Raw genomic sequence first — 15,724 nt, forward strand, 5'->3', positions numbered from 1 at the left:
CATCCAGTCTAACAGCCTTGTTTGCTGTTAACTGTCTGATCCACTGCTGTACACCACACAATTTAGAGCAAATACGCTGCTCCTCCTGGCACATCCCAAGAGAAGCATCTCTCCCACCACTTAGAACACTGTCATTGTGTCAATATTTGATTAGACTTTAAAGCTTATAACGTCATATCAACTCAATATAAAGCCATGAACTCATGGAGTATTCATGGCCTTATTAGGAACCTTCCTCTGAATCTTTTAATCTTGAAGAGATTTAATGAGATAACAGAGGAAATTGAGGGGGCAGCCAAGAATTTTTGGCAGGGTTACAAAGCTAAATGTTTTGCTGAATCAACATGGTACATGACTTGTTCCATAAAGCAACAGTATTGACTATGATGTCAGACATTGAAAGGACTGATGCCCAGTCTCCAACCTGCCCCAGGAGAGCTGTTCAGCATTACCTGTTAACCCAACAGCCCTTGCCATATTCCAGTTGCATCAGAGTCATTAGGAAGCAGTCCAACAGCCATGGAGCATGCCCCCTGCTCACACAGGAAATAATGCAGTCTCAAAGTGGTTATTATGAGTATAATGCACGTCTTTCATGTTGATTCATTTTCTAAAGATGTAATCATAGCTCATAGCTAGAGGCAGCAGAAGTTAAGGAATAAATCTGTTAACACCCATTGCTATGCAGTGTTTTATGAGGAAATTTCTGTGTATTGTGCCAAAAAAAGAAGACACTACACCTTCAAAATTGTTCCTATAGCCCTCTCTTAGATAGTAGCTGGCTATCTTAGTTTGGGCTCACTTAAACCATGTAATACAGAACTCAGTGGGCGTAGCACAAAGCTAAGCTCAGTGGAGATAGGACTGACCCTCAGGCCAGTAGTGATTCACAGACCCACATATTTGGCTTGCTAATTGCGCATTGGGGTTCAAGGGAATCATTTTCTCCTTTGGCAAGAACTGAAACATGGACTACATTAAGCAGAAACACTTGCCTGTATCACCATGCAGGAATAGCACCACTGCTACTTAGTGGTAACACAGCTAACTAGCAATTTGTAGTAAAAAAAAATATTATTAAATCACTGCCCAGCTTGTAGTTAACGGACGTATTCACTAAATTCTCACAATGGTATACAATTTGGAACATTGGAATACAATTTTAACAAAAAGACAATCTTTTCAGATTGTTGCTGGTTATCTATTTATATTCTCCAAGGAATTAATGCTTTGGAAAGTCCTCTGACTTGATGAGTCCACTCACTAATAGAGACTAACATTTCTAGTTGTATATCAAACTCTTAATAGAGAGATTGAGGGAGTAGACCATGATTTATGCTATTAAAGCACTGTATGGACTCTCAAAATCTTTGGTCTGTCTTTATAACGATCTTCATTTCTGTCATTGATAGAAATCTGTTCGAACACTAAACATGAAGGCAAATGGATTTGAATTATATTGCCATAATAAAATAAGGTATTCAGAAGGACAGAGACCCAAGATGATATGCAAGGAAAGATAAACAGGAACCAATGGGAGCCTTTAATATGCTGGCTTGAGCCTCCTGAGTGGGAGTGCTTGTCATCTCTTACACCACAAAAACGAAACACCTTTCACTCAGCGCACACAATGTAAGTCAGGGTATCCCTGCTCGCAACCCAGCAGGACACTCACATAAATCCAGGCACTCCGAGGAGTCCCAGAGCCTCACAGCTGTGTTTCTGTCTATTGGTGCCAGCACTCCATCACTCATAGAACCCGTGATCTTTACTCCCACATGAGACTTTCTGGGCTGCAATGTCTGTCTGTCCCTCAGACTCATCTGAAATCACATCATCACTGCCATTGCTCTAAAACCATGTGTGGATATGTGTGTGTGTGTGTGTGTGTGTATGTGTGCGTGCATGTGTGTGTGTGAATATTGTGTGGTTTTTCTTTTAAGACAAGGAAAATATACTGTCAGAAACAGCACATGATGGGAATTATATATATGTTGCCATTGAGCAGCAGAGGGTGTTTTGGCCAGCCCAGACTCTGGAGTTCTGTCTTTCTGTCTCTGCCTATTAAACGCTACCATGCATGAAAAACTGTGGGGAAACTGTCTCTGCTATTTCTGGCTGGAGTTGTCTAGGACCTCAGCATCTGTAACTCTGGAGATTTTACAGATGTGTGCTGTGCATATGGTTTTGGGGATTTCACGGTCATGACTGTAAAGTAAACTTTTTTTAGGTGGAGGGATGGGGGTCATTTTGGGATATTAAATTTAATGCTGTTGTTATGATTTCTATACTGAGTTTTCTTGTGACTCTCTCTATAAGTGGTGCCCACTGAGCTCTGTTGAGTTTAACAGAATTGACTGCTAACAAATCATTTTCATAAATTGCTTATTACTTCAATGCTTTTATGATCATTATCCTAAGCAAACTCTTACAGAATACCACGCTTTACATTTTACCATTATCATTATTATATCACAGATATCAATAGGACCAAAAAGGTTTTGTTGTTGTTGTTTCCTGGAAAAGCAATGGACTGATCGCAACTGAACCTTGGCTATACCTCTGTTATTTTCCTATAATTCTATTCAATTATGCAACAATAGGTGTGTCAGACATCAGACACAGTCAGGTGTGTGTTGAGGAGGGTGTGGCTGCAGAGGGGTCTGGCTGCCCACATCTCGAGCCTCAGGCTGCGTTGTACACAGCCTGTGTAAACCTCATCACTTTGGTTTGATCGAGTCAAGAATCCTTACTCTAACCGCAATGATAACCTGAGCCTTAGCCACAAACCAAAGTGTTTTTTCCGTCTTCACATGATTGTGATATGGTCTGTACGCAATAATAATGTTTAGAAAAAGTAATGCTTGACACCATGTAGTGTACGATCTCCCTCTAACTGATATATCTGTTTGGAGGGCTTTCAAAAAGCTCTGAATGACAGAGTGGGTGTGTTGCAATTCCTACCCGTAATTTATCTCTCTTCCTGAATGGAGTGGCAATAATCGATGGAAAAGCCAAGCCTTTGTTTTTTTGGCTGCGGAAGTGTTTTTTACTTAAACCTGCTTATGTCTAGACTGAGGTTTTACTAAAGTGTGTAATGATGACACAAAACAAACCATGCTACAGGTGAATCCAGACTCAGCTCACAGCATTGCTGAGTCCTATGACACATTCAGTGCTCTCCTGCTCCAGTTATGTATATACATCACCATCTGGCACAGCCTCAAAGACAGAGAATTTCAGTTTTTCAGCGTGACAGAAATTAGCAAGAACAGCACACGGCACTCCGCACATGCACACATGCACGCACACACAAATAAACACACAGACACACACACACACGTGTGTGCACATTCACTCAATGGAAATATTGTTTTTGGAAACCACCTACGTGTGAGATAATGGATCAAAAGTATTTTTATATGCTTTGTCGTTGCTGTTTCTACTTTCATATTACATAACTCCTCTAAATGAGGTAATAGAGAAGTCAGCCAAGGTTATGCGGTAGAATGTTCAAGCATTACTCACTGTTATGAAAATAAACAAAAGTACAGTGCTCTATTTCTTTCCTTCTTTCTCAATGGCAAAATCTGCTGGATTTTTACATTTTTTGAAAGGATTTACTCCTGTTATATGAGAATTCAATCTGAAATTGAAGCTTCATCTTAAGGAGTATTCCAACATTCCAAGTGCATCTGTTTGTAACTGCATTGCGCTTGCTGGTCACGCGGTGAAGGGAATAGTTTTGAAATTTGCCAAAAAACCCTCTTTCAATAACTAACAGACATCAGTTTCAATAAACATAGGGAATTGTTACATTTTTGAGATTCTGAGTTCATTTCATACAAATAAACAACTATATTAATTACTAATCAACTTGCCAGTGGAAAAAAAAACAATTAAGTTGACTAAGCAATATTGGCAAAATGCAGCCTTTTCTGCAAAAGAACAAAGTAGGCATAGCCAGCCTTTTTCATGACCATTTCAACACATCTCTGCACACACCTCTGACCAACCGACACTTGAACCTGAATTCATCTGCCAATGCCATCTAAAGCCTTACCCTTCACAATTTGATTTGATGGACAAAAGGAGGAGATGACAGATTTATGGCTCAATTTTGTATCATCTGAAATTTGTCATAACATTCTACCTTTGGTAATATGGGTGCACAGTCAATATGTTGGCATTCATGCCTTTTAAAAAATGCATACAATTAATTAATAGTTTTGTGCACACATTATTTAATGCTGTTCACATTCAATAATTTTGAATGAATTTTTTGAAGTAAACTGTTGTGATAAATATTTTACCTTTTTTCATTAAAACTAACATAACTTATGGAGTTTACAGAAGCAGAGCAGCCACATTAGACACAATCAAGAAGGATGGACTTAATAAAATTATCATGCTTGTTAATAGTATAAAACAATCAAAATCACATTCAGTATATTTATAAAATAAAAGTCAGTTCTCTGCCTCCCCTATCAGCATCTCACTGGACACCAGTCATTTCAAGAGTAATCAACAGGTGGTTTCACTCTAAATAACTCTAAAACAGCAGTAGGCTGCAGTGGTTAAATACTGGAAAAAAGCTTCAAAGAAATCTATGGATTGTATGTTGTTTGTTGCACTTCTGGAGTATGTCAGAATCTGTACAATTATGTAAATAATACATAGCATACAGTGCATTTTTCAACATGTTGCATAAACATTTTTCAATATGTTGAAAAATTTTTCAATCAAATGTCATCCACAAAACATAAAAATGTATTATTTCTATCATCATTATTATAAATTGTACGAGTACAGTACAGTAGTGGTGACAGTAGCAGTAGTAATAAAAGGAGCAGAAGTGATTGATAACTTGCCTCTGATTCTCTGTGCCGAGTTGAAGGTGATCAGTACAACCGCAGTAACAAGCAAAAGGAGCGGTCTGAGGAGCATGGTGTCAGCGCTGGTTTCTGGACAGAGACACCGGACAACTTCTCAAAGGTATCTAACTTAGGAACTTGTGCAGCTCACTGTGTAGGACTGCTGAGTGATAGAGACTGCAGGTTGCAGCAGCATCTATAAGCAGGGGAGGGAGGGGACTGGTGACATCAGCCCCCACCCCAGACTCAATGCTCACTCATGGGGGCACGAGTGTGGAGCTTTACTTTAATGTGTCTTCTTCTTTCCTATCTTCTCATTCTTTTTTGCTTTCTTACTTTTCCCCCACCCTTTCTCTGCCTTGTGGGGGTTTTCCCCCATCTTTGCCATTTACCAGCCCTGTTTTTGCTGCCAAACTTTTTTTCCATAATTTTCAGGATTGCTCTTTTTTGTCTTCAGTTACAGTCCTGGTGGGGGCGGGGGGGGGGGGTGCACAGTGGGGGAGGTGGGGGAAAAGGGGCATGTGCACATCTTCATGCCATCCACACAGAGGCCTGGTTGGAGAGAAATGACCCAACCCCTCATCAGCCCCACCTACCTCCTCCCCTGGTACTTCTCACATGTAGTCACTGGGTGGGAGTAATTGTTCCCATATCCACCGTAAATTGCTGATCTGGGATCAGTTTCCACTCCACAACATGAACCCCAAGCATATCGATCCATCATCCAGCCCATTGCCCCAAAGGGGGTATTTCCCGTTATCAGGATTGTCTTCATATCCCGACAGTGATGCAGTAATTTCATGAAGAAATCTCTCATACATGCCAACAAGTGCCGCAACAGGGACAGCTATTCTGGTAAATGCAATGTCACCCACAGGATGTGACAGAATCTTCATTACTCATCTTTAAGTACATGAAAACAAATGAAATAATTACCTCCTGAAGTACTGGTACTGTTTGCTCACTTGTGAAATAGCTGTACCAGTTCATACTCACATATATGTATTTTGGCTTTTTAAAGTCATGGAAAATTTTAGTTGTTGGAAATTGTATATAAACCTTAATAAGGTGTATGATCTTCATTCAAACATTTGTTTTCTCTAACAGCTTTAAAAAGATTGTGCATGCATGGTTATAACAGACTTGTGGGATTATGGAAAAAGTAATTATTTAGGTCAGTGTTTCTCAATCCTACTCCTGGAGCCCTCCTGTCCTGCATATCTTCTATCTATCTTTGCTCCAAACACACCTGATTGAAATGACTAACATGCTCTTGATTAAATCAGGTGTGCTCAGCTTATCAAAAGTGCCACTGATGAGTTCAGTCAGGTAGGTAGGGCAGGGAAAGATGGAAAACATGCAGAGCAGGGGGGGCCCAGGAGCAGGATTGAGAATCAGTGATTTAGGTGATCTACATTGTGGATTAGCCAATGAAAAACAGCTCCTTTTCATTTTGTTTCAAAGTGCTTTACAGGCATGTCTTGGTCAGTTGTTATCAAAAAATATCCTTTTTTTAGTATGAATTAATTACAGGGCTTCACATGATCTTGAATGCAATAGCTAGGCAATTAGCAACTAAATGTGAGCCTGATTCTGTACAAAGTAGGCTTGACAAGCCTCAGGACTATTCCACCAAGTCATTTTGGTGACATACCAAGTCATCTGATGACATAAAAACAACATGGTGGTGGGGGGCTGCTACTGTGACACCACATTGGTGTGATGCTTACCCTGCTGCACCTTCAACACTGATCAGTTTGTGAAGAGACTTTAGAACTTATGCAACAACCTCTCTGTGCCTGCAATACGAACTTAATTTCATTCAATAGAACAAATCATTCTGTCTTACAATGCACTCTTTGTCTCTCAACACGCTGAGGTTGTTTGTGAAGACAGAGCAAGAGCAAGAGAGAGAGAGAGAAAGAGAGAGAGAGAGAGAGAGAGAGAGAGAGAGAGAGAGAGACCATTCCCAAAAAAGGAATAAAAATAAACAAGAGTTAAACTCTGTGCATACCTGTCCTGTTTGCCTATTGGCTTCAGGACACAAATAGTGCTATCTATAACATTGCATTTTGATAAGTGCAATGTTATAGACAGCAGTATTTGTTTCCTGAAGCCAATACATTTTAAAGATTTATAATATAGAATAACATCATTTGCCACTCTCGTAACAGTGTGAAGCTATGGTTTGAAGAGGCGGGAATTGTGGTTATGATTTGGCCATCACAGTCACGTCACTTAATCCCATTCAAGACTTTTGGGACCAAACTGCAACCAGAATACATGAGCAGAACCCAGGGATCCATGGACCGTTGTAAACATGGGATGCATTACAACAGCAACACCAACAGACTCTGTCCAAGGATCAGTTAAACTATCATTATATTCTGGTAATACCAGCTTGGAATACTGAAGGAATGGTTCATTGTATACATTGTAACTCATCACTTGGACAAGCTGTTATTTTTGACTACTATATACCGTATGAAGGTTGAGATGGTATAAACCCAACTGTAAGGATTTCTTCTCTTGCTCCAGGAGCTGCCCAAATTGACCATCCCAACAAAGACAGCTACAATTCATTTTCCTTTTTAAGGTAACCTGTTCAGTTTATAGCTTGGTAACTTGGTAAATTAAGTTTTTTGTTGTTTTTTTTCACCACAGCAATCTTTTGATGGAGCCGGTGCAGCTGGTGGACATCATAGCTGTCCTTTCAGTAGCTGTACCTTCAGTTTGACAAACAGCCATGCAATGCATTATTAGGTAACACTTCAAAGCATCAGTGCCCACTGGGATAATGTGAATATGTAGATCATGTGAATGATTCCACAAATCCTTTTGCTTTCACATGCAACAAAGTAACACCACTTCCTCAGGTTTACTCAGTTTACAGACTCCTCTCCACATATCTTTGTGTTAACCCCCCGTTAACCCTGACAATTATTAGAAGGATAAAAATCATACCATGAGGTTTCAATAAATTTTATTGGTGCTTTGCTGGAGATGTGATAATGTGTTCCTTTGATCCTTACACACTAAACTATCCTTATAAACATCTGTGTAGTGTGTATGCATCCAAAGCCTTGCAGTGGACATGAGAGGATGCCATTGAAGAAGCTTGTAAAGAGTGCAATGATTATCATTGGCTGAAAACAGGGGAGAGGCAAATGCAAATTAAGAAAATGAAAAACAAACATGGGAGCACTGAGTTCAGTTTCCCCGTGAGCTGCCATTGGAGAAAAGCCTTCATCCCACACAAAAGATTGGGAAGTTCCCCAAACAGCAGGATCCAGAAACTTAATTCAGTGCAATGAAATAGCCTGAAAATTCTGCAATTGTGTCCATGGTGGCAGGTTATCCAGGTGACTCAAATGACAAACAACAAGAAGCAAAGTATAGGTGTACAGATATACCTTGGTTAATGAAGCACATGCATTCCGTGAGGTCATGGCTGTTGTGTTCAACAAACGGCTAGTAATTCATTCCTATTTTGCATGTAGTCACTAAGTGTCAGTCCATAATGAAATTCACAGATAAGCTAAATGGAAGGAGGAAGGGTGAAGAGTGAGCATGAGTAATGTACAGAGTATGGAGAGCTGAATAAAGTTTCCTTGGCAGTATTACACCAAATCTCCTGTTAAATGCCCAACACGTAATACACAACACTCATTATCCAACATTTAGTTACTTTCATCGACCAGCACCATTACATGGTGATATAAAGATGATGGCATACAGGAATGAGTAAATAACAGCATTGAAAACATGTTTATTTATCACCATTGCCATACTTCCAACTGCTGTTGCACCAAAGTCTTCACCTATTCTGCTTGATTTAAAATTGTTTACAATGCCAACATACCCATCACAAATGATCACTTTACTTTTTATTTCACCCAAATTTCCCCTGCCAGTGATCTCCATTTCAGTACCTAGTGTAACTGATTTACAGTTCATCTTCTGTCCAGTAAGACTGCTCGTGGTGTCATGAGATAGCAACTTGGATTCCAGCTTTCCATACTTTGACCAAGAATCACAGGCTGCATGGCTGGGAGGGGCATACTTTCCCCTTCACCTGTAAGTGTGAGGGAGGAGCCAGGGTGAAAAACCATGAAACAAAATTCTGTATTTTGATAAATAGGTGGGAAATAGAGCAGCAGATGATGTCGGACACAGCTCATTCCATTTTAGAAATTGCAATCTCCGGTTCCTTTCCTCCTTTTAAAAGTTATTTCCTATTTTAATACTTTTCAGCACATGAGATACCCCATGTGCAAATGAACATCATGTGGCCCAAAAATTGCACAAAATTGCATGGTCCAAGGATGACTTTAGAGGGATCTGGATTCATCACTCCGTTTTGAATAATGAAGGTACCCCATGCATACCCCAGCGCCTCAGAATTACCTCAAACAACCCCCAAGCTGTCCTACTTTCACCAGTTATATGGCCCATTTTTTTCCTCACGACGCTTTCTTCCACATATTGGCAGGCATTGGGAGGTGCAGTATGCATGGAGATTTATGAACTTTTACATGGCGATTCTTGAGATGGATCGCCTTTTAATGTAGTGGAAATGTGGCCTGCAAGCTTCCAGCTCAGGTCATGCCAAATACCTCAAAATATAAAATGAGAAATTTCAAGGAATAGTTTTTTTTTTTTCAGCAGATTTTGGAACTAAGAAAACATTTACAGATGCAGCCCACATGGGCCAACCTCTCAGAACAAACTCTAGTCAATTCCCCCAAGTTTGGACCATCGTTTCACTTGGAGACAGAGACTAGAAAATTGTCAGATATTTTTCCATTTCCTAATACAATACTATCAATTAATCTAATTTATTTATGGATGCCTGAGGTGGAATAACTCATTCTGCTCCATTATTTTTTGAGGGAGTTGGGAGTTATCAAATACTGAATCTTTTTTTTCCTGTCAGCACCAAAAGGAACTGAGTGAAAGTCAGTTACACTAAGTTACATTTTATAAAATCATTACAAAAGACCATTTACAGATACAGATTTTAAAAAGTATCTTGTGCAACTATTAGCATCAGAAACACAGAAATGTATTGAGATGCTTTTGCAGTTTGGGGTAAGTAATGGTTCATTTTTCAATAACCAGCTTGTACAACTCTTCCATGAGAAATTTATTCATTAGGTGTTCAGTTTCATGGAATGTTTAGTTAATGGAAAATTATGACTCTGCCAAAATTAAGCACGTATGTCATTGTTAGAGGAGTATTTCAAGCACATTATGGATGTAATCTGCTAAATGAAATTGTTTATTGATATGATCCATTCATTCATTTGAATTCTCCTTTGTCACTTATTGTGCAAATGCTGCTATTGTACAACTGAGCTATAAATAATGTAACATTGATTTATTATTATCAATAACATTATACATTATATTATATACATAACATTAGAAATATTTTTGTGTTCTCGAAGTGTTGTTTTATACTTTTGAATAAACATTGGCGTGGGATTGATGCAAGGTTCTTAAAAAGAGCATGTTGTGCTTGTGTTGTGTCAAAATGTATCACATTTTCTCTAATAATTCTCAGTTGATAGGTATTAACCCTCATATTGTACTATAAGGAATGTGTTGATATGCATATTGCTTAACTTCACACCCCTAATGTCTCTGCCAGTGACTGAAACACAAGTGTAATTGCCCACTCCGCAGCCTCCTCTGTCTCATAACAACCTTGTACTTTCTACCCCCTTTTGACACAATTATGTAATCATCATCAGTACATATTCTCTGCCTTTTCATGTGGATGAAGCCATTTTCCAGTGCTAATCCATAAAAAAATAAAAACATGATGAAATAGCTGGCAAAAAAGACACTGGCATTCAGAATTTGTCTAAAGAGAAGTAATTGTGATAATTTAGAATTTCATACTAAACATTCATTTTTTCTGATAAAAAGAATTATTTCTCATAAATGTATTTTAGTAATCACAAAAAGCTTGAGATTTTAACATTGCTCATTAACGAGATTATAATAGCCATGTCTGGACCAGGATTGGAGCGGATCACTCTGAATATATAACCATTTGTTGAGCCAACATCCCTCTCAGAGCAGTAGTGTTGTCCTTCACCCATAAATCTTTTTCCCCACAAGGGTAAGTGTCACAAGCTAAGCCTCTCTACCTTTCTGTCTTCAAGGACAGATCCTTCCATAGGTTCTCATCATGAATGTGCTTATGAAACACTTTTCAGTTTTTATAATGCTGATCCAACACTCAACCCCCGGACCGGTCACATCAGGATACATCCACTGCTGCCTGTGAGAGATGTGTGTGTGTGTCCTTACAGGATAAGGATGGCGTGGATGAGTTTAATTCAGTCACAAATGGTGCATGTGAGGAAACACCGGGAAAAACAAAACAGGTGACACTACTACTTGCTGGGATTTGATTGGATTTTGAGATGGAACACTTTATCATATTGCTGAACTGAAGTTACTGAATTTCACGTAAAACATTTCTGGTTTCATGACAGACAGAAGGCATTTATCTGATAAAGAACAAAGACATATCCTTATCCTACATTCAAGATGTGGCTTAAACAGGGCTTGATTTGCAGTGCTTTGAAAGTGGAAGCTTTCCAGCTGTAGGCCATTATTCATTTGTTTAGAACATATCTATCCATGACACTATGTCCTGCAGCAATCACACGTCACCCATCCATAGTATCAAACCCATTTTGGTTCAAAGCCTGTGTTCCCAGGACCTGAACCCATATGACCTGAACCCATATGCAACCAGTCAAAAAAGTAGGAAATAGAATAACAGAACAACGTGGAACAATGTGGAATGGAGTGCATTAGAAACCACTATAAAGGAGATCTGTGTTTATTACAAGAGAACACTGAGCAGTTTATGAAAACTTGCCTTTCACAATGTTCTGATGATCAATGCCTCATTTTCTTATAAGCATGATTGCATCATGTCTTGATAAATGGAAATAACAACTAGAATGTTACAACAGTCTGAATGATGACCAATCTTGAAATATCTGTGGTTTTGTCCTGAGTTTCCAAAGTATGAGCATGAGGACTAATTGAAAATTCCAGTTATGAGTTACAGTAAATTGGTAGTGCCTCCAAAAGAAAAAAAATTTAAAGCATACCTGCCAAAATCCTAAATCGTGACATCCTAATGTGCCTCAGGACTACATTTCTGTAACACCCCTTTTATTCTCCAATGCCCAAAAGCATGTGACATTTAGTGCAAATGGTGTATTTGAATTCATATTTGGGGGCTCCTGGGTGGCACTCATCTTGAGTGCAAGCTCAGCACTATGGCCCAGATTCTCAAACAGCCATGTCATCTGCTAACAGTGATGTGGAGCCTCATCTCACCTCTATCCAGCACCCACTTATTCATTGGTTGTCTCCAATTTACCTGGTGGATGTCTGTGGAATAGCACCTATCCTCCAGTGAGCCCCCACTTCACACCAGTATGCTGTGTGATTTGTAGTGTGAAAAGTACAAACACATACATCTTTCTACAACACTCCGGCATGACTGCAGAAGTTGTCACCATTACACAGGGTCATATAAAGGACAAAAACAATTTAAAAACTGGAAAAAAAAAGATTTAAAAGATTAATACTCTGTAAAACCTGTATTCAGGGTAAAAAAACTTTACTTTCAAAAGATGTGCATGACTTGTATAACATTTTGAGAGAGGAAAAATAAGAATAAGGAATTTTGATGGCAAACCTTTAAAAAGCTTAACATGATAGCAGTTCGAAGTTACAAGCTTTTCCTATTTTAGGCATTGACACAAATAGTACAAGTTATGTAATTCCAGGAGGAATTACATACAGAAAATCAGGTGGAATAATAATGAGAAGAAACTACGGAAGAGGGTTTGAGGACAACTTTAAGTTGGCGTGAAAAAGCCTAGCATTGTGGTCACTGCAGCAAGCCCAACGTTCCGATTCTAAACATTCTATCCAAATTTACATTGGAGAAAAATTAGATGTAAAATTGTAAATATCTCAGAAAATGTTTTAGGTACAGATGCAACAAGCACAAGCAATGCAGTCCCTTGCGGTTAGAAGATATTGGCCTCGTAAGTGTTATTGAAAAGCTGTAGGTGGAGTTATGTGTTGGAAATCATTTGTCAAGCCAATGTAACAAGAACCAGTGGGTTGGTTTCCTCAAGCAAACCAAACAAAATCGAACAAACCATTAAAACAAAGCAATAAAATCAGGAAAGTCACTTGATGTCATACTGAGACCTGTGAAAAAAAAATATAAATTCCTATATAGAGTCCTGTATTATATGAATTTTACCAATACATGAACCATCTGAATCAGTGGACAAGTGGACAGAAAATTAATGTGGACATTTAGCATTTCACAAAACTGTTCCTATTTGGCATTCTTATGTATGTGGCTTTGCTGTGGAAATACGTTTCACCTGTTTCCCATTTCCCACCATGAAAATACAGATCTTCTCTGGAAAAAGTCAAAACCCTGCTTGAAGAAACCCCCTGTAATAAGGCAGGCTCACAAGGTTCAGATGAGAAAACAGTACACACTCTCTCCACCTGCAGAGCTGGAGAACCAGCTGGACACAGAAGACCTTGCCAAAAGTCAAACTTTGCAATCTATCCCAGCCACTGCCTCAGGGAAACTGAAAAGAAATTGAAGTAATTAGCAGGTAAACCCATCGGATTTAAGAATTGCTTGTAGTGTTTAACACCCAAAGGAAAACAGCTGGAGTTAATTCTTCATAAATGCTGCTAACCCAAGAAACTCCTACACTCACAGGCCAGAGTTACTATAGTTATGAGGACAATATGTGGTACAATAGACTTATGGAACCTTCATCAGAATATTTAAAGAACTGAAAATATGGATAGGCAAAAGCTTTCTGATACTGAATAGTGAGTCCATGACAGTATACGTGCAGTATATGTAGAGTGCATGAGATGAAGAATATTACCATATGATGAAGTTTTATGATGGACAGATAACTCTCCTGAGAGGAGAAATATAGCTGTGATCAAGACCGGCTGGAATCCTCAAACATTGATGCTTCACAGGTCCCATGATTATGTCTCTCTGCTTCTCTAATGATTAATGCATCGTCCATAGGTTCATTATGCAGGGTCGTAATATAATGGTTAGTTTCCTGTAAGCAATCACTTTGATGTCGTGTTAAATTAACCAATAACATCTCAAGGAGAATGTGTATGGAAAACAGCCCTGTCTGCGCATCTGTGCAAGTGCTTGTGGGAAATGAGCAAACAATTTAAACTCACAGTCAAGCATGACAAAAGAGGCACAGAAGGAGCTGTGGCTCACAATAAACAATTCAGTAACATCCCGTAATTATTTCCAGCTCTTTACTCGAAGAGCTACTTGTTCAGCTTTGGATGTGAGGACTAATGATTGTCCGCTCAGTCTCTCATATCACAAAGATTTTCTTATCCTCAGGCACTAGCCTACCAAAGTGCTGTTTGCATGGTCTTGAATCAGTGAGGTATGGCTGGCAACATGGTGAAGCTGTGGTTGAGGTGGCAGTCTCCAGGAACTGCAGCCACCCTGAGATAAGACTACTTTATAGAAGTAGTGTTTATCACTCCTACAATGAACCAACTCATGCCCTGCTGTATCTAAAGCTTTTTCAAATCCATTTAGTCCAAGCTTGGGATATAATAGCTGTATCAAACATGGACACAGCCAAATTGGTCTGTAAAAGTTAATGTTAATGTACTTGTAAGACTTTCACTTGAGTGATGTGACATGAAGATGACTTGAAACCAAAATTAGCCAGAATGACATAGTTAAAGACAACCATGCCAAAATAGTGGATGAGTGAGAAAGAAGACAGTAATCATGCATTAATCATTAGTAGTATAATTCTAATCATTATGTTCCAAATGTTAGGTTCTTGAGACAATAATTGCTATGTGTCTGTTTTACATAGATCCAGACCTTTCTCCTTATGTGTGCCACCTCAGTAATGAGTTCCATATACTGGCTATGCTATGACAAAAGTTGAATTGTTGTTATAATGCACCACGTCAACAGATACCTAGACAGCGATGAGGAAGAGTTAATATGTGGCTGTTTCTTCTCAAATGTGTGCTGGGACCATGTGACACAAAAGTGGACCACAAGTTTTTCAGATGCTGGGATTTTTTATCTCCACAAAATTACTTGCAGCGTACAAAAACTGAAAGTTACTCATGCATACAAAGTAGTCTTCTTTTTTTGTAACTTGGCATCCAGTGAGGATATCTTTTGTCTTGAGATGGTATGTTCAAGGTTGCAATTCTATTATTGTGGTATGTGCAGGTCCCAGAACCGTGGGTACTGTAGCTAATGCTGAATGGAAGGACAACAAGGCAATGGAATGGCTTTGAACCAATAAAAGAGATTTATTGCCTATAACTAGGGCCCTCGGTTTGTATCATGTGACTCACGGAAACTTGAAGCTGCATTTAAATTGTTATCCTCCATGTGAAACAGTCAGCATAGTCACTTGACTGATTGTACAATTAGTTGAAAAGGCTTTTTAACAACAATCCTTTGATCTATGATGGGGAGGAAATGAAAGGAGCCCTGGAAAGAAAGTCAAGAACAAGCAAGGAGCACACAACAAAGAGCATACCTTTGAGTGAAGGACTGCAACAGTATCTACAGGGTACTCTGCACACTAGTTTCCATTATTTGTGTGATTATGTATTTCATTATCTTACCTTTATAGCCAGAAGAGAAACTATTCAACCCTAGATGCATTGTAAGATTTAATCTGTTGTTAGTTCATTACGTATTTCAATGCTATCATTGTTATGTGTTTCCTTTCTACATTTTCATT

Source organism: Megalops cyprinoides, chromosome 11 (assembly GCF_013368585.1).
Source record: "Megalops cyprinoides isolate fMegCyp1 chromosome 11, fMegCyp1.pri, whole genome shotgun sequence".
Taxonomy (NCBI): Eukaryota; Metazoa; Chordata; class Actinopteri; order Elopiformes; family Megalopidae; genus Megalops; species Megalops cyprinoides.